At 37.3% G+C, this 15,823-nt stretch overlaps 1 long non-coding RNA gene and 1 pseudogene across 1 annotated transcript in view; one reads left to right on the top strand and one right to left on the bottom strand.

The window, feature by feature from the left end:
- Positions 1 to 15,823, top strand: part of LOC123786421 (uncharacterized) — a 139,850-nt gene that overhangs the window by 39,192 nt on the left and 84,835 nt on the right. The gene's annotated exons all lie outside the window — the stretch shown is intronic.
- On the bottom strand, positions 8,298 to 8,697 carry LOC123786420 (large ribosomal subunit protein eL32 pseudogene; annotated as a pseudogene).

Below are 15,823 nucleotides of genomic sequence, written 5' to 3'. Positions count from 1 at the left end.
TTCATTTTACATCTTCACGTGGCATGGAATTTTAATGCAGTAAATATTTTAACATTTAATGCTAATGAGTTAACTTTCATCCAGCAAATTTGTAACAGTTATATTTTGGTAGGAAAAAATACAGAACATCATCGTAGAAGTTCAAAGACTTCAGGAAGTTTTATTGAGATAGCAAAATGTGTAACAAGTCCCTGACGGAGTATGCCCATCTCCAAGGAAAAAGAAAGCAGTGAAAACCTTCTCTGACCATCACTGTGGAAAGGATATAGGACAAGAGCAGCACCAATAGAGAGCGTATAGGAGCATGTACCTGCATTTAGAAAGAAAAGTACCATTATGGGTAGCCAATCCTGGCAATGTGCCCAAAGTTAGATGGGTGGTGAAGTTACCAGTGTATTCAGAATCTGACATAGTCAGCATGTCAGTCTACTCTACTGATCCTATGAGTATCACAGTGTCATAAAGTGATGGAGCTTGGAGGATAATTCATTTGGTTTAATATTTATTGAGCATTTACTATTATAGCTGGTGCTGTCTAGGCACTGAAGATAAATCAGTTAACAAGACACCCTAGGTCTCTGCCCTCTAAAAGGTTATCATTAGCTAAATTACAAATATGATTTGGGGTAATAACAAATGCTATAAGGAGAGATGAAGAGCCGGGTAAGGGGATAGTGAATGAAGAGTTGAGTTGTTTTAGATAGGGTGGTCAGGAATTGCTCTTTGTGGAAGATATAGTTAGCCAGGGATTTGAATGATGTGAAGGTGCCAATCATATAAATGTCTTTGGGAAGAGCATTTCAGGCAAAGGAAAATACCAGTGAACAGGGTCTGAGGGGGGAATGAGGTTGCATATTTGAGGAATAGCCAGAACGTTAGTGAAGTAAGTTAGGGAGGGTGGGCAAAGATGAGATGGGAGAGGTAGTTGCAGCCAGATCATGTAGAGTTTGGCCTTAGTAAGTTTAGATTTCTTTCTAAATATGATGGGAAGCCATAGGAAGGTTTTGAGTAGGGGGCTGATGTGATCTGTTCCATGTTTTAAAAATGATTACTCATATGGGAGTTTAGACTGTAGAAGGGCAAATGTAAGAGCAAGGGAGGCCAATTAGAAGAGAATTTCAGTATTTCAGGTGAGGATGTGGATTAAGATGCACCAAATGATAAGCAGTAGAGCGGTGAGAAATGGTTGGATTCTGGTTTTGTTTTAATGGCAGACCTAAGAGGACTTGCTGATAGGTTTTGGAGTGAAAGGCAAAAATCAAAATTATTCAGTTTTTAACGTGAGGTTAAGTGAGTTCACTGAAGTCACAGAATTCATTAGTGGCAGAGCTGGGATGCCTGCTTGGGTAATTTTCACTGCATTTTTAGATCTCTGCCTTTACTTTAACGCGAATTTCTATGTTTCTCCTGTCCTATAAGATTTAATATCCCATCAATAAAAGCCACTTAAAGAGTTTTGTAATGTCATTGATTATTAACAGTGGTTACCATACATACGTTATATTTGACAGTTTTTGAGTCATACATAGAGAAGTTTAAACCCATTGGAAACTGCACTTCTTGTTTTGTTTTGATTTTAGCAATGAAAGGCAAGACTCAGAATATTACTTCATGAAGTCTTGTGCAAGACAGGAAACAGTAAATAGGAAAGCTAAATGTATTCATTATAATAGGACCAGTATTGTGCAGTGACAAAAGCACTGACCGAGGCATGTTCATGTTCATGACATGGATTCTACACCAAATGCGACCTCTAACTAGTTGTCCTGTGTCAAAAAAGTCATTCAACCTCCTTGCACTGGAGTACTTTGCATGTACAGTGAGAAGAGGGGAGCCAGTAATCTTGGGATCTGTGCTGATCACTGGACCACTAATAATGTAAGATCTAAGCGATCTTGTAACCATTTTTAGTTGTCTTCATTGAGTCTTAGTTAAAGGAGTCATCCATAGAACCATTTGAAAAATATTGGCTGTAGATAGCTCAGGAGTTGAGGAAAAAGTTAAAAATAGAAGTAAATACATAGATTTTCCCTGCATAAAGCAGTCATCAGTTGCACAGACTCTGAGTAGTGATACAAGGAGTGAGCAGCAGGGTGATTTTAAGAGCTCTCCCCGGGAAATTTTGTGACTGTCAGACAACATTAGTCCAACTTTGCTGTGTCCTGCCCTGACCTTGTGTGCCATTCGTAGTTACTGCCTTTACAGTTCTCCCAAACCCCACCTGCAGACTTTGCTTGCTTGCAGACTTCCACGAAGTGTGTTGCTTTCAGACTCTCTCTAAGCATGCTTTATCTGTAAGGGGGGCCCAAACTGGTTAATTCTTCTGGAAGATGTTCCCAGGCCCACCTATTTGGCTTTCCAGGATACCTGGTATATCTTGATGATTTTATTTCCTTTCATTGCCCAGAGTCAGTTTTGTCTCCTAGAGTTGACCCACTAGGTGGGTCATTTAGTCCTTGGACTATACCATTCTTGCAAGAACTCCTGAGCGCATTCTGACAGCCAGGTCCAAAGTTCATCATCTTCCTCATATTTTCTAGGTCTGCAGGATATGGACCACTCACTAGTATTTCCCAGTGTTACCTCCAAAAGGCTGCTTATTCATCATGTGCTCTCTGATGGAAGGCCTCATCTACATGGCTCATTCTTTCAGAAATGAGCTAAAAGCCATTAGTGCTATACCAAGGAGCACCTGGTACCATTCCTTAACACTCTAGCCACCCATTTAGTTCCACTGACTCTCATGGAAGCAGTCTGTTACTATGGCTTGTTTAAAAAGTCAGATGGTGGTTCAGCATATTGTCAGGACTAGAGCCAGAGCCTCTGACCCACAGGCTACTATTATTTTTTAAAGAGATGCTGCCAGAGGATTTGAAAGGATATAGAGCTCATTTATTCAATAAACTTACTATTTTAATATAAAATAGCTATTCAAGGCATATACATGGGGCTTGGGATAAAAATAGTGAAAAAGGCACATATCCTTCCTGATAAGATCTGAGGTATTTAGAGGACTGGGAAGTAGTTACAGATTCTTTTCAACATGTCTTCCTTAGAGCATGTATGCAAATTGAGTAATAGAAATGGTCCTAAATGTGCTATATTTGCTCAAGGTAGATATGCAAATTATTATTAGTTACATTTTCTTTGGTTATTTGGGACTATTTGAAATGAAATGAACACAAACCCCTGTCGTATAGATTGCATTAATAGATACTCAGTAAGAGTTTATTGTATATGTAAAATGATAATCACTTGTTTTTATGAAATAATTATGGTCTAGTCCCCTATCATGTAAGTCAAAGTAGAAGAACTGTGTAGCTGTCACTCCTGGTTATTGTTTGGCAAATACATAGGGAAGAACCCAGTCTTGGGCATTCCGCAGACTCCAGGCTTTTTAGATTTGAAGGGAAACTCCACTGCCACAGTGGAACCAGCAGGAAATTTCTACACTGGCCAACACAATGATAATTTTTCAGTTACTGCTGAAAAATTCATCTCAGTGTTGACTGTTGCCAAGTGCTACAGATGAGATTGGGAAACATTAGTGTCCACAGAAAAAGTACTTCAGTATTTATGCTTTTGACCCCAAATGAAATTTAGGTGACTAACTTCAAAATAATTCATATTTACTTAAACATAATATTGATTTGTGCATTGTTAGGTATGCTGAGTATTTATATTCCTTCAATCTTCAAATGTTTTTAAGCGGTTCTAATGGTAAAAAGAAAATAGATGTAAATTCAGATCCCAACACTGCCACTTATGAACTTGAGCAAGTTATTTAACCTTTCTAACTTTTAATTTTTCTCCTGTAAAATTGGGATGGTAATAATACCTAATTCATAACAATTTTGAGATAATGTATATAAAATACCTAGTGTAGTACGTGAAGCAGTTAAGTACTCAATAAATGTCAGTTATTTGTATTAATACAATACCGTATGTATAATAGATTCTTGTAAACATTTGTTTAAGAATGAACAAGTGAATAACTTTACTATCACAGAACTTCAGGAATATTTTATCATTTATTATAAATTTACTCAACTCTTTTTCATAGATCCAACATACCGCATTTTTTCTTCTGTGAATACATATCCTCCTTAACTTTAGCCCTTTGGAGTCATGACAGAGAAGTCATAGAATATCATGTTTCTGAGGCCAGACTTTATTGGCCATTTGTCAAGGGGATACTCCTTTCTCTATTTGGAGACCAAGTGGATATGGGGCTACTATACACAAGATTTGAGGTATTTCCTTCCCAAGAGATAGGTTATGAACATTAAACCGGAGAGGTAACAAGAACCTGAGGTGTTCAGATTTCTTCATCTCTTGCCCTTTATGACAGGATTTTGTCATGCTTGCTATTTTGAAATATTTGTTGAGAGAAAGTGGAATATGCATTTCAGTGTCCCAAATGAGACCAGAAAAGTTGCATTTGGATATTGTCACTAACAATCATGTTTGATACGAAGCAGGGAAGCAGATCACCTCAGCTCCAATGAAGCAATAACTGGACAAACCTTTATTCATCCTCTTCTCCTAGAGTTAAATGTAGGCAGGAATTCATCACTGTTAGGGAATTTGAAACAATAAAAGGAGAAGTGCCTCACAATACAGGGCTGAGCAAACATTGTGGGTAATATTTAATTCCTTCTTAATATTGTTTTGAATAGAGAATAAAAATAATTTTTTTGAAAAACCATTCTGACTAATATCTGTTTTTGGGAGTTTTGAAATTTTCCTGCACTGCTTTATACAAAAAGTGATTGACTAATTTCTGACCTAAAGAGGAGGGCTCCCTAATCAGTGGCCAAGAAGTTCCTCAAGACAGTGTCCCACTTTTATTTATTACTTTAAAAATTATTAAAGTATAAGTAACATGTAATAGTATATTTGTTTCAGATGTGTAACATTGATTAGACAGTTTTGTGCATTACTCAGTGCTTGCCACAATAGGGTCGGTCACCGTCTGTCAGCATACATAGAATATCATTGTCTGTGTTCTCTATGCTGTACTTTTCATATCTGTGACTTATTTATTTTATACCTAGAACCTTGTACCTCTTAATTACCTTTATCTACTTTATACCCCGCCAACCACTCTCCTCCCCTCTGGCAACCTTCAGTTTGTTCTCTGTATGTAAGAATTTGGGGACGCCTGGGTAGCTCAGTCAGTTGAGTGTCCAACTCTTGGTTGCGGCTTGGGTCATGATCTTGGGGTCGTGAGATCAAGCCCCGTGTTGGTCATTGCACTCAGCAGGGAGTCTGCTGGAGATCTTTCTCTTCTGCTCCCTCTCCCCCTCCCCCTGCTTGCACACGCTCTCTTTTCTTAAAATAAATAAATAAATCTTTGAAAAAAAAAGTTTTTTTTGTTTTTCTAGATTCCACATGTAAATGAAGTCACATGGTGTTTGTCTCTGTCGTTTGACTTATTTCACTTAGCATAATACCTGCTAGGTCAATCCATGTTGTCACAAGTAGCAAGATCTCTTTCTTTTTTATGGCTGAGTAATATTCTATTTTGTATGTCTATGTATTCATGTATGTGTGTGTGTGTGTGTGTATACACACATATGCACATACACCACATCTTCTTTATTCACTCATCTATCGATGGACACTTACGTTGCTTCCATATCTTAACTATTGTAAATAGTGCTGCAGTAAACATAGGGGTGCGTATGTTTTTTCAAATTAGTATTTTCGTTTTCTTTGGGAAATACCTAGTAGTGGAGTAGTAGAATTACTTAATCACATGGTATTTCTATTTTTAAGTTTTTGAAGAACGTCCATACTGTTTTCCTCAGTGGCTGTGCCAATTTACATTCCTACCAAAAGTGTACAAGTATTCCCTTTCCTCCACATCTTTGCCAACAGTTGTTATTTCTTATCTTTTTGATACTAGCCGTTCTGACTGGTATGAGGTGATATCTCATTGTAGTTTTGACTTTCATTTCCCTAATGATTGATGATGCCAAGCATCTTTTCATGTGTCTGTTTTCCATCTGTATATCTTTTTTAGAAAACGTCTATTCAGGTCCTTTGCCCATTTTTTGATCAGATTATTTTTGTGTGTGTTGAATTGTGTAAATTTTTTTAATGTATTTTGGATATTAACCCCTTAGTTCATATATTTCATTTACAAATATCTTCTCCCATTCAGTAGGTTGCCTCTTTGCTTTGTTGATGGTTCCTTCACTGTGCAACTTTTTGTTTTGGTGTAGTCCTAAAAGTTTATTTTTGCTTTTGTTTCTCTTGCCTGAGGAGACATACCTATAATATGTTGCTAAGACCAGTGCCAAAGAGATTATTGCCTATGTTCTTTTAGGAGTTTTATGGTTTCAGGTCTGCATTTAAGTCTTTAATCCATTTTCAGTTTATTTTTGTGTATGGTATAAAAAAGTGGTCCCATTCTTTTGCATGTAGCTGTCCAGTTTTCCCAGTGCCATTTATTGAAGGAACTGTCTTTTCCCCATTGTATATTCTTGCCTTCCTTGTGTAGATTAATTGATATATAAGTGTGGGTTTATTTCTGGGCTCTCTATTCTGTTCTGTTGAGCTGTGTGTCTATTTTTTGTGCCAGTACCATACTGTTTTGATTAGTATAGCTTTGTAGTACATCTTAAAATCTGGGATTACGTTACCTCCAGCTTTGTTGTTCTTTCTCAGGATCGCTTTGGCTATTCAGAGTTTCTTGTTCTAATATCTAAATATTCAATATTTAGGATTGTTTGTTCTAATTCTGTGAAAAATGCTGTTGGTATTTTGATAGGCGATTTCATTGAATCTTGCTTTAGGTAGTATGGACATTTTAATGATATTTATTCTTCCAGTCCATGAGCATGGTAATCTTTTCATTTGTTTGGGTTCAGTTTCTTTCATCAATGTCTTGTAGTTTTCAGAGTATAGGTCTTTCACTCCCTTGATAAAACTTATTCCTAGATATTTTATTCTTTTTGGTGGCAATTGTAAATGAGTTTGTTTTCTTAATTTTTCTTTCTGCTACTTCATTATTAGTGTATAGAAATGCCGCCAGATTTCTGTATATTAATTTTGTATCCTGCAACTTTACTGAATTCATTTATTAGTTCCAAAGTTTTTTGGCTGAATATTTTGGGTTTTCTGTTTATAGTATCATGTCATTTGTAAATGGAGAGTTTTATTGCTTTCTTACCAGTTTGGATGCTTTTTCTTTTCTTTTCTTTTTTTTTTCTCTTCTCTGATCACTGCAGCTAGGACTTCCAGTACTATGTTGAATAAAAGTGGTGAGAGTGGACACCCTTTTCTTTTTCCTGATCTTAGATTAAAAATCTTTCTGTTTTTTGCCACTGGGTTGCACTGGTTCTGGTTGGGGCTGCCTGCTTGGTGTGGCAGTGCAGGAGCCACTTTGGAGAGATGCCTGCCATAGCAGGAAAGTTTGACAGGGTGGGTCTTCAGGGGAATGCCAGGATGGGGCATGAGGTGTTAAAAATGAAGATGTAAAGTGTTAGCACTCATTCCCACAAATTTCCAGCCATTTAGACTGGGGAGTGGGGTGGGAAGGAGAAGAGAAATGGTGCCTGTGAGCACTTTTGTTCCCAGAGAAATCTCTTGCAGATCCCTTCCCCTTCTGCATATATTCTATGATTATTCAGAAATCTCCTTCACATATACCCCAGGCACTTTTCAAACTGCTGCTTCTGTGCTGTTTCGGGGCCAAGTTATTTAGTATACTGGCTCCTTAAGGATGCGGACTCAGTTTCCTATTGCCCTCTGGCTGTCCGGGAATTAAGTCCCAGTGGTTTTCAAGCTAGGTGTTACGGGATTGTCTTCCCAGAAGGGGTCCCCAATGTCAGGGGTACCTTATCCTCTCACTTCTCCATGCTTGTGATGTCCCTTCCATTTGTGGTTGGTCACATGGTGGTGGTGCAGGTTTGGTTCCCAACTGTGTCTCTGCCTCTCCTACCCTTTTCTATGCGGCCTTCTCTCTGTGGGTAACTGTAGAAGGTCTGTTCTGCCAGTCATAGGTTGTTTTCAGAGTTAGTTGCATAGATGTAGCTGTTATCTTGGTGTTAGCTTGGTGTATCTGCAGAACGGGGTGAGCTCATGGCCCTCCTGTTCCACCATCTTCTCAAAACTCCAGTGTCCCACTTTTATTGTCTAATTTTATATTTCTTCTGGATTTCTTTCTTTTTTATATTGAATTTAAGTATATTCAGTAGCTGTTTTTTTCATTATATTGTCTTTATATAAAAAGCTTTTTTATAGTTTTATGGTTTTATTAACACAGATACAATGTGCACATAAGCCGTCTATTCATTTTCTTCACTGTGCAGCCCAGCATTAGGATTTGTGACTCTGGCGGCCAGCTGGGCTGCTCTTTCCACAGCCGCTTTGTGGTTCTTGGAGGAGACATTGTGAGCAATCTCTGCATGGTAAGATTAGTTGCACATCAGGAGCACTTCAACCTCCTTGATGTTGTGGACTAGGAACTTCCAAAAGCCACTGGGCAGCATGTGCTTTGTTTTTTTTTTGCTCTAATGTTGGGCATCAAGATCTGAATCTTGAATCTTCTGTGCACCCTATTGTCAATGTCTCTGGGTTTCCACAGTTGTGCTTAATTTTGACTTATCAGTCTGACTGGTGTGGGATGAACTTCTTGGTCCTCTTTTTAATGATCTTGGGCTTCATGAGAAGTCCGAGGGTGGCCATGATGCCAAGTAGAAGATGGCTGCCACCTCCACAGGCAGCACTGAGGAAGAGACAAAAAAGCTTTTACTTTTTTTTTTTTTTTAAAGATTTTGTTTATTTATTAGAGAGAGAGAGCATGAGCATGGAGCCTGATGTGAGGCTCAATGTGGGGCTCGATCCCAGGACCCTGAAATGACCTGAGCTGAAGGCAGATGCTTAACAGTCTGAACCACCCAGGCACCCCAAAGCCTTTACTTTTTAATTCTATTTTGAATGAATTGCATTGATGAATATCAGGATGGCATCAGAGAAGGTTAGTTGCCTGTTAAGAGGTCTCTATTTTGATGCATTCATGCTGTTTTAGGTCAGGCTCTCCTTGAAGGAAAAGAAGCTTGAGCATATATTAGGTTACATGATAAGAAAATGCTGATATTTGGCTCTTTTTGACTTACAAAAAAGGCAGTTTTACATAGTTCAACCTAATTCATCTGAGTTGGATTCCTGCCTCAGGGTAGAAGTATTTCAACCAGGTTCATAGAGATTGATATATAGGGTAGAGTACTACTTTCACAACTTGTAATGGCCACCATAACTGCCACGACAGCTCCTGGCACACTCTGGCCAGAGTGACAGTTCCACCCTCTACGTGTATCTGCACAGGAATTCAAATGCTGAGTCAGTTCCTAGCAAAGCTACACCCTATATTCCATCAAAGAATGTGTATCTCTTGCTCTCTCTTTTTTTAAAGATTTTACTCATTTGATAGAGAGTGAACGAGCAAGAGAGAGAACACAAGCAGGAGGGGGGGCAAAAGGAGAGGGAGAAGCAGACTCCCTGGCTGAGCAGGGAGCCCAGTGTGGGGCTCGATGACCTGAGCCAAAGGCAGATGCTTAACTGACTGAGCCACCAGGTACCTCTGTATATCTCTTTTGAAGGGGAAAAAAAAAAAGATTGTTAAAAAAATACCCTTAAAATATGTACAGACATAAAACTAGGTATAAACCCTTTTAATGTCCAAGACTTCTGCAAATCAAATACAAACAAAAGTATAAAACCAATTTAAATCAACCACATTGATTTAATATGACAGTTTTTTCCCCCTGTAAATCGTAGTTTGCATTATTGATATGGTGCTGATTCTGCAGTGAAGTCTTATGAGTCTGCATGAGTAACTGTCCATATGCATGTGATCACTCAGTTTTCTCAGAATTCATCTCTACTTTGCAAAACCTCCGTTTGTACAGCAAACAATGATCCATTTGATTTTCCCTTGGTATGGATATGACCAGCTCTGCTCTTTTGAATAGAAGTTTGACATTTCACAATTAAAAGTACATTTCACATGTAAAGGTACTCTTTGGTGCCAGAGCTCTTTTGTTTCTATTCACCCTTATTGAGGTTCAGAAGATAACTCTTTGGTGATATGTGTTGTTGTTGTTGTTGTTGTTGTTGTTGTTGTTGTTGTTCTTCTTCTTCTTCTTCTTCTTCTTCTTCTTCTTCTTCTTCTTCTTCTTCTTCTTTTTAAGATTTTATTTATTTATTTGAGAGAGAGAGGGTGGGGAGGGGCAGAGGGAAAGAATCCCAGGGGGACTCCATACTGATTATGGAGCCCAATTTAGGAATTAATCTCGCAATTCTGAGATCATGACCCGAGCTGAAATCAAGAGTCGGATGATTAACTGACTGAGTCACTGGGTCACCCCTATCTGGGGATCTTCTGTTAGATTTCATACCTTGTGTGGAGCCCTTTGCCTTATCTATAACATTTTGCTAGTCTTAATATAGAGTATTTAGTAAGTAAAATGGCTAGAAAACGGTTTTTAGTTGCTATTATATTAATGATAAATATCTCATTGAATTTAAATTCCATCTATAAATTAAATCTCGCCTTGGTTGAGATTGTATCCCTCTGCTTTTCCTTTCAGTAGACATTTTTTTTTCTGTCAACTATCATTAGATTAGAAAAACATTACCAAGTTTCCATCCAAACCTTCCATCTCCTAATTGCTGACAAAGGATGATGGACTTCAGTCTTTATGGATGTAAAAAAGTTAAGTAATGACTCAGGAATTAAGTAATTGTACAGGGATTTTAATATCAATTTTACAATCAGTATTGCCAATATATCACTTTATTATTTTAGGAAGAATAAACAACAGCAATCAAATCTTTTTAAAAGATGCCTAAATTGTATCAAAGATCTCCTTGTAGTAGGTTTTTTTTTTTTCTTAAAGAAAAAGTGTCCAAACTCAATTACATTCTTTCTTTTGTTTTATAGTTGGTGAGTAGACAAAGGGCTCTTGGTCTAATGTCACTTGTTCCTTAAGATATAAGGTAAAGAATTAATACCCTTCGGTAATTTCTGAGGGGTATTCCTCTTATATTAATCCTTCAACAAATTACTGACCAATTACTGATGAAATTAAGAAACTGCAAGATGATTTTAAGAAGTAACATTTAAGATGTAACTGATAGAAAATTAATTTGAATATTTGTAATATATCCTTATGCTGTTATCACAAGCTTTTAGTGACAAAAACATAGATAAATAACAGTCAGAGAGAATGAAATTATGTTTCTTTTTAACTCATTCATGAGTGTATTCAACAAACATTAATTGAGCATTTGGCCCTTGACCTGGATACCAGAGATAGACAACTCAGTGACTTTGCATACATTGTTTCTTTCTCTAAGAATGCCTTTCTACTAGTTCTCCGTCTGGAAGACTACTCATTCTTCCAGATTCAGTTAAAAGGATATTCCCTGTACCCAAATAATAACTAGTTGGTCAAGCCTCTGTGCTTTGATGTATTACTTGTTTATTGTATATTACTTGCATATTGCTAAATAAATATAAGTAACACATCTACCAACTCAGCATATCTACTAACTGAAGTGTAAACTCTTCAAGGACATGTTCCACTGTTAAACTTTTAGTATCTTTCCTTTTGCATTTTAAGGTACATTGTTTTCCCGTATAAAATTGTGGTAATCTTTATGTCTCATTCTTTAAATGTTATATGAGTAGCACTTATTTATGTGGTAAATATTCTTTGATTTTTATTGGCAGCGTAATATCATATGCATGAGCCATAATTGATTTAGCCATTCTTCTACTTTTGGTTAATTAGTTTATTTCTAATTTTCTAGCTTTATAAATAATGCTGAAATCCTTGAAGATAAATACTTGTCCTTATCTTTGATTATTTATTTAGAGTTAAACATTTCTAGGAGTGATATTATTGAGTCAAATGATGTGAGCAGTGTCAAGGCTCTCACCATAAATGGCCAAATGGCTTTCTAAAAAGTCTGTTCTGTAACATACAAGAATACCTATTTTACCTTACCCACCCTTGCCAACCCTAGACGTATCATTTCAGAAACCTTTGTCAATTTCGTATGCGATAAATAGCTCTTTATTTTGGCTAATTTTATGTTCTTATATTATCTGCTGTTGTAATTTGGGCACTTGTGTTTTCAATCATTTGATTATTTTCTGTACTCTTTCTAGGAAAAGAGAAGATTAAAGGTTAAGGGAAACTTTTAGCATAAAAATATACTTTAAAAATTGTTTAAATATTATACATCTTAAGTCAATTTTTAATTATTGGTATAAAGCAAAAAATATACTTTAAAAATTGTTTAAATATTATACATCTTAAGTCAATTTTTAATTATTGGTATAAGTACAGATATTACAGTATTTGCTGTTGTGGTAGAAATAACTTTATCCTTCTTATTCAGTCACATATCACATAATTATATGTGTCATTCCTTTTCTCCCAATTTGTAGACTAGCATAAATTATGTCAGGGAAATCTGAGGAATTAGTATAATCACTGGGATAGCATATCTTTACACCAGTTAAAATTGTACAAAAAACAACAAAAATAAAAAACTCTGACCATACCAAATGTTGGGAAATTTATGGAGCAATTAGAACTCTCATGCTGGTATGGGCTAGCATGATCAGTACTGAGTATGTGGAGGCATGAAATACTTTCCTGTCCACCCTACCCTTATTTCTAACTTCATCTCTTGATTTGCCTGAGATCCAGAGTGAGGCTTTTAGTGACATTTGTGACATTTGTGAAGGATAGAAAGTAGCTCCATAAGGGTCTTTGAGGCCAGAGTGACATAAGAGATAAAAGGGCTCCTGAAAGAAAGGAATCATCACAACCAATGAAGGTGTCTGTCACAATGGCAAGGAAGAATCAGTATAGGATACAGATGTGAGACTAAAGTTTCTTCATGCTTAGACTCTTGTGGGTGCTTGTGACTCTGGAAAAGAGATGGTTGGGTGGTAAGGTTGAAAGCACTTATCACTATGAGCCCAAGCATCTCTGCTGTCAATTCCTTCTGCCTTCACATGCAGAGATGAAAATGTGAAAATCTTTTTTCCAGGTGTGGGTTCACCTCATTGTACTGATGACCAGAATAGGGCTGTAGGTGATGTTTATGCCAGGAACGTGGAAGCAGGCAGGATGGTGTTCCAGGCACCAGAAGCTGAAGACAATAGGCATCTCAGAGGATGTCGAAGGTTATTACCACCATGCAGGTTCCTTGCCGAGCGTAACAAGAGAAATTATATTAACCAAGAGGAACATTAAGAGCCAGAGTATAAGGGCAGTAGAAATAGGAAGCTGTGTAAATTCAATGTGAGATATTCCCTTTCTGCTTTGGAATAGCCAAGAGACACCAGAGGGTGGAAAGCCTGCTACTTGGCAAGTGGGGACTATTAATCTAGTGGCATTGGGAAAAAGCATTAAAGTGGTCATGTGTAAGCTCCATAAGCAAATGGTAACTAGGGAATCATTTGAGTTAAAATGAATTTTATAAAATAAATTTTTAAAATCTAAGTTAAGATAATAATTTGTATAGAAAATCCATTATTAACCAAAATTGGAAAAGAGTGATTTCTTTCATTTTACAAATATTTCATATTACAAATATTTTCAGTTTGTAGGTTTGACCCATAGTTCAAAAGTTGGGGTCCCAGGTTAGTCAGGGTTCTCATCAGGTGCTGCCTGGGACTGTTCATCCCCCATATCCCATATGTTACCCAGGTAACTCAAAGGTATCCGTTATGGTATCTTCGTTACATTTAGTACTGTTGTCTGTTTTGATTTTCCTCATTTAGCTTAGGAAACCTTATTGTTATCTTGCTGCCTTCTCTCTGAACAAATCAAGCCTTTTACCCAAACATTGCATCTGTGCTGTGAATAAGTTTGCTTTGTGTTACTCTCTTATCACTTAACTATTTGACGGCATGATCCTTTGGGGCTGCATGTGGGGCTTTGAAGGTGTTTAATTTAATCACATTTATTTGGACATCCTGAAAAATCACTGCAGTGCTCTATCAGTTTTTTCTCTTTAGGCCTTTCCCCTTCATTTGTGTTTGGAGGAAGGATGAGTTGGGGGAGAAGTGAGAGGGAAGAGGAAGGAAACCATTTCTCTTTTATCTTCATTTAAGGCTTTAAGAAGAAACATCAAACAAAATAATTCCATATCTTAATCAAAGTCAACTGATTTAGTTCATGTTAAAAAAATTGACTTGTTAAAATACATTTGAGTTTTAACTTCAAAGTAGAGTCAGAATTTTTATACGGGTGACCATATGATTCTAATTTTTATTTTTTGGTAGCTAGACTTGGCAAGTGTTTATTGTAGACCTACTCTGTGTCATGGTTGTCAGATGTAATAAGTAGATAAAATCAGGGAGCATCCATTGACGTAATTAATATTTAGTCTTATTTTACAGATGACAAAACTGAGGTAAAATTAAGTGCTGCTAATAAGAGGAAGTATCAGGATTAGAACTCAGGGCTCCCCATTCTAACAAGAGTACTCTTCCTTTGTGTCCAGACCAGTACTTTCCAAACTAATCTGCATATCAGTTATCTGAGGATTGTGCTAAACTGTGGGTTCTGATGCATCAGGTCTGGGGCAGAGCCTGACATTTTGCTTTTCTAAGTCTCCCAGGGCAGGCCGATGCTGCTTATTTACAGACTACACTTTGAGTGGCAAGGCCCTAAACTCTTCTCACCTGGAGAAATAAAAATGACCTTCTGTAATGACAAGTGAAGATAGAGCACTTAATACACTTATCAGCTTATCAGTTTGCTTATTAAGTATTTAATTTCGTAGAAAATCTTACATTGGTTTTTTGATGATCCCAGAAGATAGTGGTTTTGTATACACTTGGTGTAGTCTGATCCAGCATGCACCTCTGAGAATATGATCTAAAGTGGCAGATACTAGCAAGAAAATTACTCATGCTTTTTAAGTGACTTAATTTTTTGAAATAATAGATTGAAAACAAATCCAAATTAGATAATGTAGAGTAATTATGGCAAAGAAAGTTTGGATAAATCATGGGTAAAATCACTTTCTTTTTTTTTTTTTAAAGATTTTATTTATTTACTTGACAGAGATAGAGACAGCCAGCGAGAGAGGGAACACAAGCAGGGGGAGTGGGAGAGGAAGAAGCAGGCTCATAGCGGAGGAGTCTGATGTGGGGCCCGATCCCACAACGCCAGGATCACGCCCTGAGCCGAAGGCAGACGCTTAACCGCTGTGCCACGGAGGCGCCCCTAAAATCACTTTCTAAATCAGTTGTGTGGAAGATTTAATTGAAGAGAATGACTATACCCCTTTCTCTTTTCTTTGTTAGGCTTTAAATAGACAATGGACAGGGGTGCCTGGGTAGCGCAGTCGTTAAGCGTCTGCCTTCCGCTCAGGGCATGATCCCGGCGATCTGGGATCGAGCCCCACATCAGGCTCCTCCGCTGGGAGCCTGCTTCTTCCTCTCCCACTCCCCCTGCTTGTGTTGCCTCTCTCACTGGCTGTCTCTCTGTTAAATAAATAAATAAAATCTTTAAAAAAAATAAATAGACAATGAACAATACCAGCTGTAATCTGATTGAAGTCAGCAGTCCCCAGGTGTTCAGAGAGGCTGCTCATTCAGTCAAAATTTTCCAAATGAAGCCCTTCTTGGGATAAGCCCTTCTAAGGGCTTTAATACTGAGGTATATTTCTTCTCAGTGCTCCTAAATTAGTGAATTATTTTCTTGTGATTAAATACACTAATAAAACTGACTACTTTAAATTTAGTTTAATAAGAGTCAAGACAAGATTTCACTGATAG

This window comes from Ursus americanus, chromosome 4, assembly GCF_024610735.1.
Source record: "Ursus americanus isolate L20-20 chromosome 4, mUrsAme1.1.p, whole genome shotgun sequence".
Classification (NCBI taxonomy): domain Eukaryota; kingdom Metazoa; phylum Chordata; class Mammalia; order Carnivora; family Ursidae; genus Ursus; species Ursus americanus.
Note: the sequence above shows the minus strand (reverse complement) of the source record. Positions and strands in the feature narration are given on the sequence as shown.